We start from the raw sequence: 18,952 nt of genomic DNA on the forward strand, positions 1-18,952 counted from the left end.
GTATTCTCGTCAATCTAATTTTTCTGCTGAATCTTGTTCGTCCTCATCGTCTGACTGTCACTGTCCTCCACAAACCCCAGAGATATTCTGGTTTTCCATATTGCTCTCCAGTGTTTTAAGTCAAAGACTAATACGCCCTTACAATCACAAAATCTGTGTTACCCTTTGACTAAATTATATACCGAGGGCATCCTCCGTAGCTCGGGTTGGAAAACAAGTCGAGCCGCGCATGTCTCTACTCATGTTCGGCTCATGTAGAGCTTGTTTAAACTTTGTTAAATATGCTTAGAAAAAAAAAAAACATGAACACTAGGTGCTCGTGTTCCGCTAAACTCGATCATACAAGTTTGTTTAGTAATAAGTATATTTTTAAGTATAATCTAAATCATATAATATTGTGTAGGACAAATGATCGAAGCACTAGGTTTGGGAGCAATAAGTTTAAAGATAAAAACTTGATGGCTTGATGCTTTCAATTTTGAAACAATGTTTTTCTATAATTTTTATTACTTCAAGCTCTATAACAATATGTAAGCAAGTCAGCTAGAGCTCAATTCCTTTAGCTTGGGCTCATCATGAACTTGAATTTGGCATAATCTGTCACAAGCATGAATCAAGCTTTTATTTTTTATTTTTTACATGGAGAAACCACCCCGAGGTCATAAACCTAGCCGGGCTGGCTATGCCTGCCGTACTTACAATCACTGTACTGACAGCGTAAAAGTCCATAGGCTTATCGCCACGAAGCTTGAATCAAGCTGAAATACATCGTCACGAAAAAAAAAAAACTTAAATATGACCAACTTGGATCATTATATCTTTATTAGCCTTATTTGTATATGTATTTTCACTTGACTACAACAACAACAACTACGCCTTCATCACAAAACAATTGGGGTCGGCGAAATGAACCAAAAAAGAAAATCATTCTGGGTCTTCCACATGAATCCTTCTCCTCCAATCATTTCTATCCAACGCCATGTCCTTGGTGAGGTTCAAAGCATTCATATCCTTTCCTATCATCTTCATCCAAGTCTTCTTAGGCCTACCCCGACCTCTTTTAACTAATATATTTTCCCATTTCTCTATCCTTCTAACTAGAGCATCATTAGGCCTTCGCCGAATATATCTAAACCACCATAAACGATTCTCTCTCATCTTATTTTCAATGGATGTAACGCCTACCTTCTTATGTATCTCCTCGTTTCGAATCTTATCTTTTATTGTATTTCTACACATCCATCTAAGCATACGCATCTCAGCTACTCATTTTTTTATTATGATGTCTCTTGGCAGCCCAACATTTCATACCATATAGTAAAGCGGGCCTAATTGTCATCCTATAAAACTTTTCCTTCAACCGCAATAGCATTCTACGATCGCACAACACTCCAGCTGCACTTTTCCATTTCATTCACCCAACCTTTATCCTATGATTTACATCTTCATCAATTTCTCCATACTTTTGAATGATAGATCCCAAATATTTGAAACAGTCATCCACTAGTATTTCTTGTTCATCAAACTTCACTATACTCTCATCATTACTTTGTCTTACTCTTACTCAACTTAAAATCTCTTGCTTCCAATGTTTGTCTCCATAATTCTAACTTAGCATTAACCTCAGCTCTAGACTCATCAATCAAAACAATATCATCAATAAACAACATACACCACGACACATTTTCTTGAATTGATCGCGTAAGTTCATCTATCACTATAGCAAATAGGAAATGGCTTATCCTTAATGTAACCCAACTGTTATAGGAAAATTGGTTGTCACCCCTCCACAAGTGCAGACATAAGGTGACTATAAGAACAAAAACCAAATAGTTGACACTTGACACTATAATTAATAGAAGCTTTTTAAAAACATTAAAAGCACTTCAGAAGCTCAAAACCATGCACCTTTTTTTATGCATTTGATAATTTAGGAGAACCTCATTTTCTTATGATTGTAAAGCTCTTCTTTTTTTTAATCCAAAATTAAAATATACTCTTTATGTTAAAATAATTTTGGTTTCTTTTAGACAGTATAACTTTATGGCATAGGGGATAGTTGGAAGGCTCCCTATCAATAAGTCCCAGTAAAGATGGCGTCTTTGGTGTTTATGTTCCCCTGAATATGAATATAATATAGTGTGATTAATATTTTCATTAAAAAGTCTAAATTATGCATTTAAATAAGAAAACATCAATTTTAGCTTATGTTTCATAAGCTCCTCACAATAAGCCATTTCTTAAACACTAGCTTAACCTCCACTTACTTACATAGTCCTACTAGGTCTTGTCTCAAGTCAAGTAATAAAATCAAACTACAAAAAAGCATAATTAGGGCCCATCAACTCTACTAAAATTTAACACGAGCTTACACAAAGCAACAACTGGCTTATGTCATTTAGATTTAGAACCCTCCCACAAGCGCAGCTGCTAGGCTTATGGAATGAAGTCAAGTGGTTAGATCTAGTGAGGCCCAACCGAAGGCCATCCAAACTAGGTTAGAACTTTGCATAAAACCTAGTTAGGCTGATTTATGAGCCGAGTTCGGTTCGAGCCCACCTATCTCTTTGGCATGACTCAACCTTGAGTTGTGATTCAGTGTAACGCTAACGTCATTGAGAAAAAGAACTAGGGTAGTATCGTCAGATCCTAATTATTAAGGCCTTTCTCGTACTAACTACGATTTGTATCACTCATCGACTAATTTGACCGTTAAAAAAATTTAATTGAACCCCAGAAAAAGCCGCACTCCCCCGTCGATCTCCGCCGCCACCATGGCTCAGCTCCGCTTCTCCGCCACCCCTCACTCTCGCTTCCCCGCCACCACCACCGCCGCCGCTGCCACCGTCAGATTCTCTGGCCACCGGTTCGTCTCATTTCCGGCGAACTTCTCCCTTGACTCCGTCCACCCTCATGTCGGAATCTCCCTCAAACCCTCGCCTCCGGCGAGGCTCCAGATCCAAACCCTAGCTCGCACCAGTGGCGGCGATGGCGCCGGAACCACCATCAGCGGCGGAGGCGGAGGAGGAGGTGGAAAGAAGAGTGGTGGAGGTAGCGGCGGTGGTGGTGGGGATTTCCGAGAGGAAGAGGACCGGAGATCGGATTCCGGAGGGGGGATTCTAGGGCTTTTCCTCGAGGGATGGCGATCTAGGGTTAAAGCGGATCCCCAATTCCCTTTCAAGGTGTTCATGGAGGAGATTGTCGGCGTCTCCGCCAACGTGATCGGAGACATGGCGACCCGGCCGAACTTCGGCCTCAACGAGCTCGATTTCGTCTTCAGCACGCTAGTCGTCGGATCGATCCTCAACTTCCTACTCATGTACCTCCTCGCCCCAACGGCCGGCGCTGCGTCGGCCTCTCCGGCGCAGAATCCCTTCGCTTCGATCTTCTCCGCCTGCCCCAAGAGCCACATGTTCGAGCCCGGCCCTTACAACCTCATCCAGAGATCGGGAACCTTTGTGTACAAGGGAGTGGTGTTCGCGGCCGTCGGATTTGCCGCCGGAATCGTCGGGACGGCGATCTCCAACGGGCTGATCGCGTTCCGGAAGAGGATGGACCCCAGGTTCGAGTCGCAGAACAAGGCGCCGCCCACCGTGCTGAACGCGCTCACCTGGGCTATCCATATGGGCGTGAGCAGCAACCTGAGGTACCAGACGCTCAATGGGGTTGAATTCATGTTCGCCCGGTGGCTGCCGCCGTTGGGTTTCCGGGCGTTGGTGGTGGCGCTGAGGTGCCTCAACAACCTACTCGGTGGGGTCTCATTCGTAGTCCTTGCCAGGCTGACCGGGTCCCAGAAGGTGGAGGAGGAGAAGAAGGAGGTGGTGGTGGGTCAGGATGATAGTGATGGGGAGGTCCAGAAGGGTCAATAGAATCAATGTAAGTAGTTGGCTTTTTTCCCTTTTACGCTTTCCATTTTGTCCACAATGAGAGAGAGTGTAATATTTTCACTTGCTTTGAATAAATTCGGTGGTGATTTCTTGGAATAAGAGTTGGCTTCCTTTGCTCTAGTGTGGTCTTAGTTGGCTGGAATTGTTCGTATTTCTATTGATTTTAATGGTGGGATCTCTTGACTTGAATTGCCGCTTCACACTTGTTTGAATGATAGGTAGTTTGTTTTCAACTTGGCTTCCCAATAGGCAAAGTATTTTGCAGGTGGGAAGACGTATTTTAGTGGCTTGTTTTTTTTTTTTTTTTTATGACGAGAAACCCTCGCCGAAGGGAAGAAAACCCCGGGTGGTACTCCATGACCACCCTGCCTTACGTGGCCCACCTCTGAAAGCTAAGAACACACCGTGCGCCAGCGGGGTTTGATCCCACGCCTTCATCTCAGCACCCTCACAACCACCCCGCAGGCCACACGGGCGACCCCGCAGTGGTGTATTTTAGTGTTTTGTTGTGGTACATAATTGTTCAGTTTCTTAATCAGAAGGGTGGTAGAAAGGTTTAAAATATACTATGAAAGCATGAAAAATGTTTCTCTAAATCTTTTGTTTTTCCTTGTGTTATCTGTTATCACCAACGGCATTAGAGGTTAATGACTTCTCAAAGGTCAAAACCAGGACCTGAGAGGCAAAGTTGAATGTGTATTCGTTTTTGTAGGTCCAAGTAATTATTTAGAATCTTGGCCTATTATCAAGACTCAAGCGTGAGACTATCAGGGGTATCTGACTAACTTGTTTACACACGGGGAGAACACATGCATGCATGAAACACTGTGCATAAGTTGAAGTTTTCAATGAAAGAATTTTACTGAATCCAACTTGGGTAACACAATTATAAAAATCCATGCCGTTCTTTGGGTCAAAATCCTCCTTTATTTAACACATATATGATCAGATGTATTATATATATAGTTGTAGATCACTTGTATTTGTATGCGGAATCCCTAACTAAAATGGATATGTACAACAATCCGGTAGATGAGATACTCGATCATGTCTTTCTAGGTCTATTCTGGATGTACAATGCGATTTTTGTTGTAATATTCCATTTCAGCTGGAAAATGCAGTCAGATGTTTGGGGTAGTATAAGTGATCAAGGGGTGGTAACTCATATCACGGGGGAAACTTTGCACAGAGTTCCATTACAATTAATAGGTGGCTACGAGATTTTTTATTGGCACAATCCTCTCAAGTAATCCAGTCTTATGGCTCTTCATTATCCGCCTATGGTCTCTTTTTCTTAGGCGTTCATTTTGTTTGGGCCTTCAGTTTAATGTTTCTATTTAGCAGTCATGGTTATTTGCAAGAACTCATTGAATCCATCGTCTGGGCTCATAACAAATTAAAAGTTTCTCCTGTTACTCAGCCTAGAGCCTTGAGCATTATACAAGGACGTGTTGTAGGAGTAACCCATTACCTTCTGGGTGGAATTACCACAACATGGGCATTCTTCTTAGCAAGAATTATTTCAGTAGGATAATGGCTAGGAGGATTTGAAAGGCATTAAGATTTCCAAGGTATAGCCAAGGCTTAGCTCAGGACCGCTAATTCATTTGGAACCCTGCAGATCAATTCTTTCAATTCTTTTTCCTATTCAAAGATCGGCCCTTAGTCTTTGTGTTTTCATGTCGAGAATTTTTTGCAGATGAAGAGATGTCAAAGGGACTTATTACTTCCCAAACAAATCCTCGTACATCTATATATAAACACTGGTTGATCAAGAATACGCAAGAAAATCACTTATTGTTTATTCATTTTCAGAGATGGCTTAGAACTAATACTAATAGGGCATTATCTAATTGATCTTTCCGTTCTAATACTCTATCCGAGAGTTATCAGTATTTATCAAATCTGTTCCTGGCAACTTAATACCAACAATGGGCGCTATAAGGGTATTATACCAGCACAATTTTCTTGTTTCCTATTTGAAGCATATAGTGAAATTGTGGTGCTTTGCATGATCTGATGTTGGTATTACCAAGCCTGGCAGAATTACTATCAGAAAAAAGAAGAGATTTAGTTGATGCATGCTACAACTAAATGACCATTCTTGTCTTAATGTGTTCGAAAATTTTCAAAGACTAATGACTTTTCAGGATGACTCAAGAAAACTGGTTGTGTTCTCAAATACATCATGGCTACAGCTAATATGTAATATTACTGGCATTTTGTTTTAACAGGTATGCTACCTGCAGAAATTTGAAACTGGATGGCAATCTTTATGCTTACTATTGTTTTGTTGAATTGTCCATCAATGGGCAAAAAATCTGTACCGTATTATGCATATTTTCCAAACAAGCCAAGAGTCTAGCTAGTTCTTCTAGTATTGTCCTTCCTGATACATGTGGATTCCTGATAAATGTGTCAACCCATTTGAAGTATATTGAAGAAGCAACAGATTTTCTTGTTTCTAAGGCAAAACTAGATGTGAGGCAAGAGATTATTCATGTCAACTTTAGAAGCACAGATGTGAAACAAGAGATTTTTCCTGGCCCATATTCACTAGATAGTAGGTGTTTTGATGAATACTTTTTTCACAAGAAGTACATACATGGTGATGTATTTTCTGCTCTTATTAAGATAAGGTGCATCTGCTGGTTCTTTCTCATTTTTCTACTTCAGATTAATGTGCATCATTTCAAGCAACCTAGTCTCGGTTTAACTGTGCTTTATAAACATTTAACTGCATCATTGTTGTTTCCTTGTCCCTCGTGTGAAACCTGGTAATTTACACCATAGTGTTGTTTCTCCTCTGAAGGTGGAACAAACCCTGTATTTTTGTTTTCCAGAGTTTTGTTTGGACTAAGTATGGGGAGTTATTATGGAAGATTATGCATGTGACAGTGCTTTATACTGGACCAGCTGACCATGTGATTTAAATTTCTTTGTGAGACAAGAATGGATGTAGAGTATGTATTGTTTAACGGTTGATTTGAATTTAGCATAAATGTGGGGAAAATGTTGGCGGATGTTTATTGTAAGTTGTCACCAGTAAATAGCATAAATGGAGGACATTTGTATATTTGTTTTCCAGAGTTTTGTTTGGACTAAGTATGGGGAGCTATTATGGAAGATTATGCATGTGGCAGTGCTTTATATTGGACTAGCTGACCATGTGATTTAAATTTCTTTGTCAGGTAAGGATGGATGTAAAGTATGTATTGTTTAATGGTTGATTTGAATTTAGCAGAAATGTGGTATGATGCAGAGCAGGTTCGGAATGTCCCAGACGTCACAGACCCAATAGCAGCATGAAGAATGCTCCGGGTCCCATCCGGGTCCCAGACCGGACCCGAGACCCGGGTCCACCTTCAGCCTTTAAAAGACCCAGTCTAGGGTTGCGTGCAGACAGAGAAGATTGGATCACCGCAGGTTTTGGTTTTTCTGAGTTTTCTGATTACCTTTCCAGCAATCCCTTTTCAGCATTTTCGATTTATCGTTTTCATATCCACTTGTTTCTTTTTTTGAATTCATTTCATTGTTAGATTGACTGTTATTGCAAAATAAATATCAACCACTGTGTATTCACGGTGGTCTTCATTATCAACCTCAGCATATCACACGACTGAAACAGCCGTGAATCCCTTTCTTCAGCACCCGTGTGCGTTGTTGCAAGCCACCCACGTTGCGTCGCGTGCACCACGATACCCCCACTGCATCAAAATGGTATCAGAGCCCAGCCCCTCTTCCTTGGTCAACGACATGTCGCAAGAAGCGAGGGACGATCCTACGAGGGAAGGCGCGAGAGGAGACCGACAACGAAGATCCGATGATGCGGATGATGGACATGTTGACAACGATCCAAGAAGATCTACTACGCCTAGATAAGGAGGTAGCCTGTCTGTCGAAACGCGTGGATGGGATCAAGGCGCGGATGGTCGTTCTTGAATCACCGTTGAATGCGCACGCAATGCAAATGAACCAGTCATGCGAGCGTGCAATTAACCCTGCGGATCCTGTAGCCACCGGTCCAGCCCAGTTGACGTTCCAGTGTGCGGCGCGACGAGAGGGCGTTGAGGAGGCCCTGCGCAGGGATGCGGGTCGCAGCAACCTCTCGCAACTGATACCCTTTTCTCACCCAGGCATGCTTGCAGCTATCGATTCTGGAGTGGGGGTCGTCTAGCCGAACCTAGTGTTCGTTGACGGACCCTCCAACTATGGAGTGAATGCACAGGACCGACCTCAAGCCACGACCCCAGGTCCGCAGGCCAGACCCGGTCTGTCGGGTCCGAGCGTGGCCCAGGGTTAGGGTGTTGGCACCGCAGCGTCGGCCAGGCTGGGGGCTGATCAGGCCCAATTTCCCGAGACTGCGCGTGGGGGCGCTGCTGCAGCCCACCAGTGCGCAGGAGGTCACAGACCCTTGTGGATGGGTCCAAACCCGAGAGGGTTCGGCCCAGAACTAGGTGTAGCGGGGCCCAGACCCGAGTCCCGGGGACTGCCCTTTGGGTCCCCGGGATCTGGTCCTAGCCTCGAACCCCTTCGTCCAACCTACCCAGTTGGGCCCAGTTCGGGGTTTGTCCCGGATCTGGCCCAACCCAACCGTTTTGACCCTAGCATGAGATCCGAGACCAACTCAGACCTGCATCATATCCGAACGGAGCTCCCGTTTTACTTTCAGCCGGGTAAAAACCGGGCTCATAATCATATGGATCGAGTTCAAACCAAGCCTTTTACCCCCTCAACTCGATCCCAGATCCAACCTATCCAAATCTGGGTCTGACAATTACTTTAGGGTCACACCCGATCCAAAACCAATCGGGTTCAAATTCAAATTACAATCAACACCAAATCCAAAACCCCTACCCAAACCCAAATCCAACTCAAATCCGAACTCATTATTCTACCAAAATCCAGACCCCTATTCCAATCCAAAATCCAACCCCTATACCCTATCCACATCCAACCTCAAACTATTATCCTAACCCAAACCAAACCTATCATTCAAATCCAAACCCTAACTCTATTACATACCCAGTCTATCCCCCTTTGTTGGGACCACCTCTCCCACCAGATCCTCAGCAGCGATTTCAACCGGTTCCTCCTCCTGTTCGGAACCGACTGAGACCGCCTCCAGCAGCAACAATACTGGTACAGCGTCAGCTGGCATGCCCAGATCGCCAGCCACAGGGTGATAGAGATCGACGCCCTCAGCAGGTCACGAGGCACATGCTGATGATAATAGACAATGAAGAGTTTTATGAACAGCATAAACCACTGACTCTGCAGGATGTCGAGACCTTAATAATCATTTTGAAGGAGGCTTTGTGGCATCTCCTGTGTGTGGTTCCTATAAAGAACTCTACAGGACAGAAATCTACTGCGAATCTTTCTAGTCACAAGCGGTTTTCGATTGAATTTATTCACCAAAGAGTTAGTATTGTGACATCTGAGCTTTTGGCACAATTACAAGATTGGAATAGCAGGCGGCAGTTTATATCATCAGATGACTTTCATGCTCACGAAGCAATCAGCGAAAATTTCTTTCCTCAGGTTGTAAGTGAAAACACGAGAGCCAACAACATATTAAAGCAATCTCCTTTTCTGGTGCCATTTACAAGCAGAGTTAGAATTTACACTTCACAGTTGGGAGCTATACGGCAATCAAATGGGGCTCATGCTGTTTTCACTAGACACCGATTTAGAATATGACGTGATCGAATTGTTGAAGATGCATTTAATTAGTTGAGCCTGTTGTCTGAAAAGGATCTTAAGGGAATGTTCTGGGTGACATTTGTCAATGAATTGAGAGTCAATGAGGTTGGCATAGTTGGAGGAGGGGTTTGTAAGGATTTTATGGAAAACATAACCAGAGCTGCTTTTGATGTGCAATATGGCCTATTTAAGAAAACCTCTGATCACATGTTATATCCAAACCCTGCCTTAGGAATGATACATGAAGAACACCTCCAGTACTTCCGGTTTCTTGGAACTGGCCTTGGAAAGTCAATGTTTGAGGGTATTCTTGTCAAAATACCATTTGTGACTTTCGTCTTGAGCAAGTTGAAGCAGAATCATAACTACCTCAATGACTTGACTTCTTTGGACCCAGAATGGTACCAGCACCTCTTTTTCTTGAAGCATTATAAAGGCGACATTTCTGAGTTAGGGTTGTATTTCGTAGTCGTAAATAATAAGTACGGTAAGCAAACTGAAGAGGAGCTCCTTCCAGGTGGACAAGATTTACAGCAGCTCATACAGCCAGATTGGATAGAGATATTCAAGGAGCATGAACTCCAGCTCCTTATTTCAGGATCACTTGATGGTATGGAGGTTGATGACTTATGCTCAACTGCACATTATGCTGGTGGATATCATGAGGAGCATCCTGACATTGAGATGTTTTGGAAAGGCCTAAGGGGCTTCTGAAGGTGTGTTTGATCTATATGCATACTATGGTGACAATAAGTCGTTAGAGCCGACTTCTTCCCAACCAGGGGAGAATGATGCAGAGCAAGTCCGGAACGTCCCCGACGTCACAAACCCAACAGCAGCATGAAGAATGCTCCGGGTCCCAGACCGGACCCGAGACCCGGATCCACCTACAGCCTTTAAAAGGCCCATTCTAAGGTTGCGTGCAGACAGAGAAGATTGGATCACCGCAGCTTTTGGTTTTTTTGAGTTTTCTTATTACCTTTCCAACAATCCCTTTTCAGCATTTTTGATTTATCGTTTTCGTATCCACTTGTTTCTTTTTCTGAATTCATTTCATTGTTAGATTGACTGTTATTGCAAAATAAATATCAACCACTGTGCATTCGCGGTGGTCTTCATTATCAACCTCAGCATATCACACGAGTGTGCGTTGTTGCAAGCCACCCACGTTGCGTCGTGTGCACCACGATACCCCCACTGCATCATGGTATGTCTCAAATCAGTCTCACTTCAGTTAATGTCCATTCTCATACTTCAATCTCATATATCACTTCTGGTTTACAAGGCCCATATGAATTTTCTCTTCCATATTTTTCTATGATCTTGGGATTATTGTTCCCCAAAAAATTAAGCAAAATAGTACATTTTTTTCATGTTCTTCCATCAAGTACGTTCTCTACCAACAGAAGGCCACTAAAACAATAAATTCACCAAATTAGTGGCATCCCACTTTGGACAACTCAGACATGCAACTTATCTTCACCAATAATTTTCTCAAAATGCTCAGATACCCAAATATAGAAACATGAAAAGGGAAATATCAATGTATATGTTGCATCACGTCGTATTATTATATTTGCAGAACAGGCAACTGCTGATCAGGTTATTATCAAAATCGGTCTGAATCGGCCGATTCAGGTCGAATCAGCCCTTAGCCGATTCAAAAGTGGGCGATTCACCTGTCATTTCAATTCAAATTTTCTAATAATTTTAAAAAATTTTAAGGGGTTACAAAAAAAAAGAATATTTATTTTAAAAGTTTAGTTTTTTTAAGAAAGCAGTTCACATAGTGAACCAATTTTAACAACTTTGGGTTGTCCCAAGGCCCAAGATAACCAGGGCAACCAGCATCCCTTGGATGAGTAGATCTTTATGATGTAAGAGAAACACACTGAAGTAATTGGATCACATGGTACTGATCAATCAGGAAGGACACAGAGAAGAGATAAAATGAAAGTTTTTGCTTATCAGTTAAGATAATTAGCATCAATTAGTTTCAAGGTTGATCTGTGACATTTTGAGGATTCTAAACTGAGAGGTTCTGTTTCATACTCAAGTAGGTTCAGGGCTATGCATGGTCTGAGGTTCAATCATGGGTGATTCAACTTACAGCTCCCAGATCTAAACATATTAGGGTAAAATTCTCCTTGTGTGTCATGTACTTGTCATGTCACCGGTGGATACAATTTGGTTGGGATACGCCTTGCCCAGAACTGGTATTGGTATCACCACATCTGATTATGTCCAATCCTGCTATAAGTCCTGATCCAGTTGAATACATTTAGTGGAGCAGGGGATGGTGCGAGCAGTTGAGTGGTCTAGTACAAACATTTCATACTCAGGTAGTTTCAGGGTTATGCATGGTCTGAGCTTCAATCATGGGTGATTCAACTTACAGCTCCCAGATCTAAACATATTAGGGTAAAATTCTCCTTGTGTGGCATGTACTTGTCATGTCACCGGTGGATACAATTTGGTTGGGATACACCTTGCCCTGAACTGGTATTGGTATCACCACATCTGATTATGTCCAATCCTGATATAAGTCCTGATCCAGTTGAATACAGTTATGTTATAAAAAATTTGACTGAACCATGTTAGATCTGATTCATTGACATATCTGCCCCATTCCAGTGATATTTCATTTGACTGAACCATAGTAATGGCATCGGCATGGTTGTCTGTCGACCATGATCTACTCATGGAGTTGAACTTGCCATGGTTGTGACCTGTGCCATATTTCTGTGGGCGGTTTTCTCCTTTAATCAGATCCAAAGGGCCCATGTTTTGGCTAAGCTTGGGTTCTGTAACATCACGAGAAACATAAGACCAATGCAAGTGAATGAACTGTTTTGCATTCAATTGATCATCAGCATGTTTAGCCCTCTGAAGGTTAAATCTAAGAGGTTGCAAGTGAAACAACACAGATGAAAAGGTTTATGAAATACTAGCAGGAAGGCAGACTTGATTTGGTTCACCTAAGTCAAACATGTAGGTAGCTATGGCATGAAATATCACATACACATGCACATGGGTCTGCGAATATATGCAGCCATGGTCAGTATGAATATGGATATTTGACAATGGAAAACGCATACAATCTTGATCCAAATATGTGGTACAGTTGCCAGTATCTGTTATTTCAGTGCTGATTCTATATGTGCATCAGTTACCATGATCTGTGTATGCAAACGATGGTTAATCGATGAAAGTAAAATCACCCATGCTTTTCAGATAGGAAACTGCTGATTGTTTCTTGCAAACCAGACATGCTATGGATATGTAGTGCACACTACACAAACAAAGACCAAAAAAATGACTAAAGTCTTTTGTTGGTGATACCTGATATGAGAAATGGTGACTGAAACAGTCAGATGAACGGAATTTTGAAATTTGGATGGCCTAATGGGCAGGTTCTAGCCTCAGACCACCAAACTGCTTCCCAATAGATTGTGGTTTGTATTTATAGGCAAGGGGTACATGTTTGCGTGGTTGTGCAGGAAGTGATGTTGGTTGAAGAGTCACCATCAACCTTCCACCACCACCACCTCCTTGACATTTTTTTAAAGTCTAAGCATGTTCTTACAGAAAGACTTTGAGCTGAATGACCCTTTCAATGAGAGATGAGGCACATGGTTGTCGGTTTCAAATGTCAGAATTGCTCATGAATTTGGACCAACTGCTATATATGCCAAACATGTTGGACCTTAGGCATCCCTTGGTTTCTCATTGAGCTGACCAACTCGATGCTTACCAACCACACATTGTTCTTAACACCATCATCGCCAACTTCAGTTTATGCAGACCATTCATTTTTAACAGGACTTTCTACAGCTAAGCTATTTCCTGTCATGCAAATGATGGCTACTTTTTGTCCGGTGATTCTTATGGACAGTGATCACAACTTAATTGTATGTTTTCCCTGCGAGTTTTGTACATTAATTTATTGTTTTCTGAATTTTATGCTATAATTTTTCTACCAAACTGGTTGGAAAATATTACAAAAACAGCAAGTTTTTTGTTACTAAGCTCCTAAATAATTCTGCACACTTGGCTAGGTGGGTGGGCTCCCCGGCCGGTGAGGCGTCATAGCTCAGCAGGACTTCCAGCACAGTGGATCTCTAATCTTGCCAGAGGTTTTCTGGTGCGATAAACAAAAGAAAAGAACTCTTGAATAATTAAATTCAATATTGAGAGAGAGAGATTCTCATTCATTAGTAATGATATTTTTTGCTTAGAAGAAAAGGAGCTAGAAGAAAACTTTGATATATCAAAGTCAAGGGAAATAGAGACAATTTATGAGAAGAAAGAAAGAAAATTAATTGTTTGTATGGTCGGGCTATGGTGACTAGAGTATTGGGGGAGAAAATGCATTAATAATGCTAGCTAGAAAATTCAACACAATGCCTGGTCAAATAATAACGGAGTTGAACCTCACCCCTTTGAAAAATGCAGCCTTGATTCGGTGGCATTAAAACAAGGTAATTATATATTGTCAATGACATGCCAACACGTCTATTATTTTGTGGTGTCTTGTTTTTTATCAAAGATATTCCTTATGGTGTGATACCAATGATGCAAATATGTGGTGCTTACTGCACCAAGAATTTACCTATTGAATACCATTGAGATTGTAGGTACTGAGTCCACACCAACATCTAGATCTGGTAGTATTCTAGGTCCAACTTAAGAATTTTACCTACTAAATCTTCAGAGCAAAGTCACTCTACAACATTCAGATGGTAGGTATGAACCACACCTCGCCTAAATTTGCTGGAGATTGTGTCCCGTGCCCTTTTGGGCGTGTCCATGGTGGAATGGGGGTGATAGTAGCCAATATGGCAGTAGGCTTCAATAGCTACTTATGTCACATGGCATCACCAAGGGCAAATGCAATATTTTAACTTGATAGCGCATTTGCTATTAGGCCATCACCCATATGGCCGCACTCACTACATATTATAGTCATAAATATCGGTATCGGCTATATCTTAAGCCAGGCTATTTCTCGCGATATTATAGGTTTTGTGATAAAATCTTGAAAAAATCTCATGAAAATCTTGGGGCTTTAAAAAATAAAAATAAGTAAGAAAATATCATATTTATATAATACAAAATAAATAAGATGTAAAATAATAAATAAAAACAGTAACAATAATTGATAATATTGCGATATTATCAAAATGGTGATAATTTCAGAATATCGGAATATTTTACCTAGAATATTGTTTGCTCAAAATTTTGCCTTTCATCTCTGCTTTCATTCTTACACGGCTTTGGATTTTAGTCTCTCCATTTCATCTAGGTAGTGGCCCTATATGGTTTTGAGAGTTACCGGCATCACCCATATGTTTTCACTTTTGCATAGCAATTACTTCATAGGCTGCGATGTCACCTTCTGCTCTGATTTGGGTAGGGTCGATACAAGCCAAAAACCTAACTCACATATGGGTGATGCCGGTAACTCTCAAAACCATATAGGGCCACTACCTAGATGAAATGGAGAGACTAAAATCCAAAGCCGTGTAAGAATGAAAGCAGAGATGAAAGGCAAAATTTTGAGACAGGGTGAGAATGGACACCTTATCTCCCACCCCAGTTCACTGCCATCCCTATATATAGGGTTAATCTGAATGCATTGTAAATATCCATTGTTGTCCTTGGATCTGGATCCAAGTAAGCTTTTAGTTGGCTACATTCCCATACGGCTTCATCGGGCTAGGATGATAAATCGATAATCCAAGATTCAAGGCCAAGGGTGCATTTGATTAATGCCCGTTAAGTGCTTCTTTATTCAACGCTTTATCTTGTCTTGAACACCACCTGTGAAGGTACTGACTGGCCTCTACCTGGGCGCTGTCCCACGTTTGATAAGCAGGGAAGGTGGTGTTCAAGACAAGACAAACGCCATACGAGCAAAGTGATCCAGTTCATGAGCTGCTTATAAGGGTGTCAACCGGTTGGATCTGGTTTGGACCCAATGGATCCGAACGTGGATCTGATTTTGAGTCAAATAATTATATTTATCTTCTTCCACGTTGAAAAATTTATGGATCTTAATGGAATCACAGGTGGAACGGGGTTTTGATATGAAATTTCACAAATTACATCTGGTTTCGTATATTAATTGGATCTTTCGGGTTCAACCTGAATTTTAATCGAACCTCCTTTTATCACCAAACCATGACTTTATAGGGCTTGGTTCAGGTCAGGTCCGGGTCAAACCCAACCCCTAGGCATGCTTAGGTTAGGGCATTACGACCGTAGTGGCTTTAACTGCCATCTCTAGCAACCAAACGCTTGACATCGAGTGATTAACTTAAGTACCACTGGGAGCAGGAATAACCTATTTCATGGACTCAAGATGGCAGCAAAGGCCTTTGTTCAATCTTCAAGAGTGCGTTTTGTTTGTTTTTGTTTTTGGATAATTCAAGAAAAAAAGCTGATCACCCACCGCACATTGGCTGGCCTCCGGTTGGTAAAACCTTTGAGGTCTCCTCAGCCCACGGGAAAGTACACCCAGCTTGGACTTAACGGCAAGGGACGCCACCTATGGGTTTCAAACTTGTGATGTCCCCTCAACTTGATGACATTTACAAGTCGCTCCTACCTGATGAGTGGAGCCCTTTAGGCGAATCAGATGGAGCAGGAACACGATGGATATGATGTAGTTCAGGAACTCAGTCGTTCTGGAGCGTGATCCAAACGCACTTTGATTTGCCAGTTTGTTGGAATTCATAGCTGGAAGATCCCATATTCCCATCTCTCTCTCTCTCTCTCTCTCTCTCTCTCTCTCTCTCTCTCTCTCTTTTTGCAATTTCAGGCTGTTATTGGGATCCTCTAGAGAAAATGGTACCCTTTTCTTGACCTTAGTCTTCGTATTTCTTACCCTAATTATCATCTGGTTCGGTTGTTCTGATTCATTGATTTATTTTTCAACGAAAAATATTTAATGGTTTTCCCTCAACTTCTCCTTCTAAACGTGATTTACTTATCCCGCTGTCGTGTTGTTGGTGATTCCTTCTCTATTTTGTGGTGCAAATCTTTATTCCCCATTTAAGTTATTCCTTTGCATATATTCTTTATGTTGGGGAGTTGTCGGAAGAACACAAAAGAAAGCGGATTATCATACCTGAAGCCACCATTGATGCTGGAGTTCATCAGACGAATCGCTCTCCTCAGCTGATTGTTGCCAATTGATGAGCACATGCACTCACAATGTTGAGCAGTGACCGGTTCTAGATGAATTTATGTTTGATAAATGTTATGTAAGTGATCCACACTCATCATACGCATCATGCATATATATAGTCATAAATGGTGAACCATTGCGACTTTTCGCTTGAGACGCAATGGTTCACCCTTCATGATGTGAAGGGTCACATCATTCCAAGAGAATTCAATAATCTCATCCTCATTACATGTTTGGAATACAATCCTGGTGCTAGTCCTTTAGTAAGAGGATCTGAAATCATTTCTCTTGTACCAATATCATCAATATACACTAAATGATTCGCAATCCTTTCCTTAACAACAAAGTACTTTAATTTCATGGGCTTGCATGAAGTAGTACTTTTGTTATTGTTAGAAAAAGATATTGTGGTTTCATTATCACAATAAATCTTAAGTGGTCTCTCAATAGATTCTACCACCTTAAGACCAGAAATGAAGTTTCTTGACCATATAACATGCGCAGATGTCTCATATAAAGCAATAAATTCTGCTTCTATGGTATGAGCTGAAATTATGGACTGTTTTTCACTTCTCCATGATATGGCACCACCTGCTAATAGGAAAATATATCTCGTAGTAGATTTTTTACTATCGAGACATCCTCCTAAATCAGCATCTGAATATCCAACGACTTCTAGGTGGTCCACTTTTCGATATGTCAACATATAATCTTTTGTCCATTATAAATAGCACATGACTTTCTTTGCAACTTTCCAATGAGCGATGCCTAGATTGGATTGAAATCTTTCAAGTACACCAACAACAAAAGAAATGTCGGGCCTAGTATAAGTTTGTGCGTATTGCAAGCTGCCAACTATCGATGCATATGGAATGTTGATTATGTGTGCCTTCTCAATCTCATTTTATGGACAATCTTTCAAACTTAATTTGTCCCCTTTTACTATGTGTGCAGATCAAGGAGAACAATTCTTCATTCCATATCTTTTGAGAATTTTATTAATATAAGCTCTTTGGGAGAGTCCCAAGATTCTTTTTGGTGTCTCAACTAATCTTGATGCTAAGAACATAAGCGGCCTATCCCATGTCTTTCATTTCAAAATGTTTGGAAAGAAAATCTTTTGTTTCGGTTAGTAACACGATATCATTTATCGCAAGTAGAATGTCATCAACATACAACATTAAGATTATGAATTTGCTCCCACTAATCTCGAGGTATATGCATCGATAAATGATATTTTCTATAAACCTAAAAGTCAATATGACTTTGGTAAATTTGATATACCATCGTTGGGAAGCTTGTTTTTGTCCATAAATGGATTTATTCAACTTGCACACTAATTTATTTGAGTTACCTTCAGAAAAACCTTAAGGTTGTTCCATATAAACCTTTTTATCAAGATCTTCATTGAGAAAAGTTGTTTTTGCATCCATTTGATGTAACTTTAAATCAAAATGAGCTATTAAGGCCAAGATAATTCTCATTGACTCTTTAGACGAAATGGGAGAGTATGTTTCATTATAGTCAATGCCCTCCATTTGAGTGGATCTTTTTGCAACCAACCTTACCTTATACCTACCAATTTGGATTTTGGAGTCTCTTTTGGTTTTGAAAACCCATTTTGAACCAATATGTTTGACTCCTTTAGGTAAAGGAACAAGGTTTCACACTTTATTCTTTGCCATAAAGTCTAGCTCTTCTTTAATGGCATTTATCCAAGCTATGGATTGCTTGTTTTCTACAGCTTTCATAAATGTAATGGGATCATTATCAATATCTATGAAATCATTGGGTTCTTATAAATACACCATATAGTCTGGATGAATAACAGATTTTCTTATCCTTGTGGATCTCCATACAGGTGCTACAAGAGTTTGTTCTTGAATTTGTGTGCCTTGAAGTTGAGGTCTTGAAATGCACTCATACCAACAGAACCATCTTCTAAGAATCTAGCTTTTTATCAGTTTCTACTATTTGTGGTGTATGAGATGGATAATAAAACCTATAACATTTTGACCTTTCTGGATAACCAATAAAAAATCCACTAGTTGTTCTGGGATCAAAATATTTTATATGAGGATTATACAGTTTAGCCTCAACGGGATAACCCCATACATGCATATATGAAAAAGATGGTTTCTTATTTGTCCATGACTCATATGGAGTT

At 41.0% G+C, this 18,952-nt stretch overlaps 2 pseudogenes; both read left to right on the forward strand.

Annotated features, from left to right (window-relative positions):
• The first annotated feature begins 2,774 nt into the window (after positions 1-2,774).
• LOC149814063 (protein RETICULATA-RELATED 3, chloroplastic pseudogene) lies at positions 2,775-4,007 on the forward strand (annotated as a pseudogene).
• Positions 4,008-7,722: 3,715 nt separating this feature from the next.
• Positions 7,723-10,307, forward strand: LOC149814064 (E3 ubiquitin-protein ligase UPL6 pseudogene; annotated as a pseudogene).
• Positions 10,308-18,952: the final 8,645 nt, after the last annotated feature.

Source organism: Nuphar pumila, chromosome 15, assembly GCF_984573655.1.
Source record: "Nuphar pumila chromosome 15, dmNupPumi1.hap1.1, whole genome shotgun sequence".
In the NCBI taxonomy this organism is placed as follows: domain Eukaryota; kingdom Viridiplantae; phylum Streptophyta; class Magnoliopsida; order Nymphaeales; family Nymphaeaceae; genus Nuphar; species Nuphar pumila.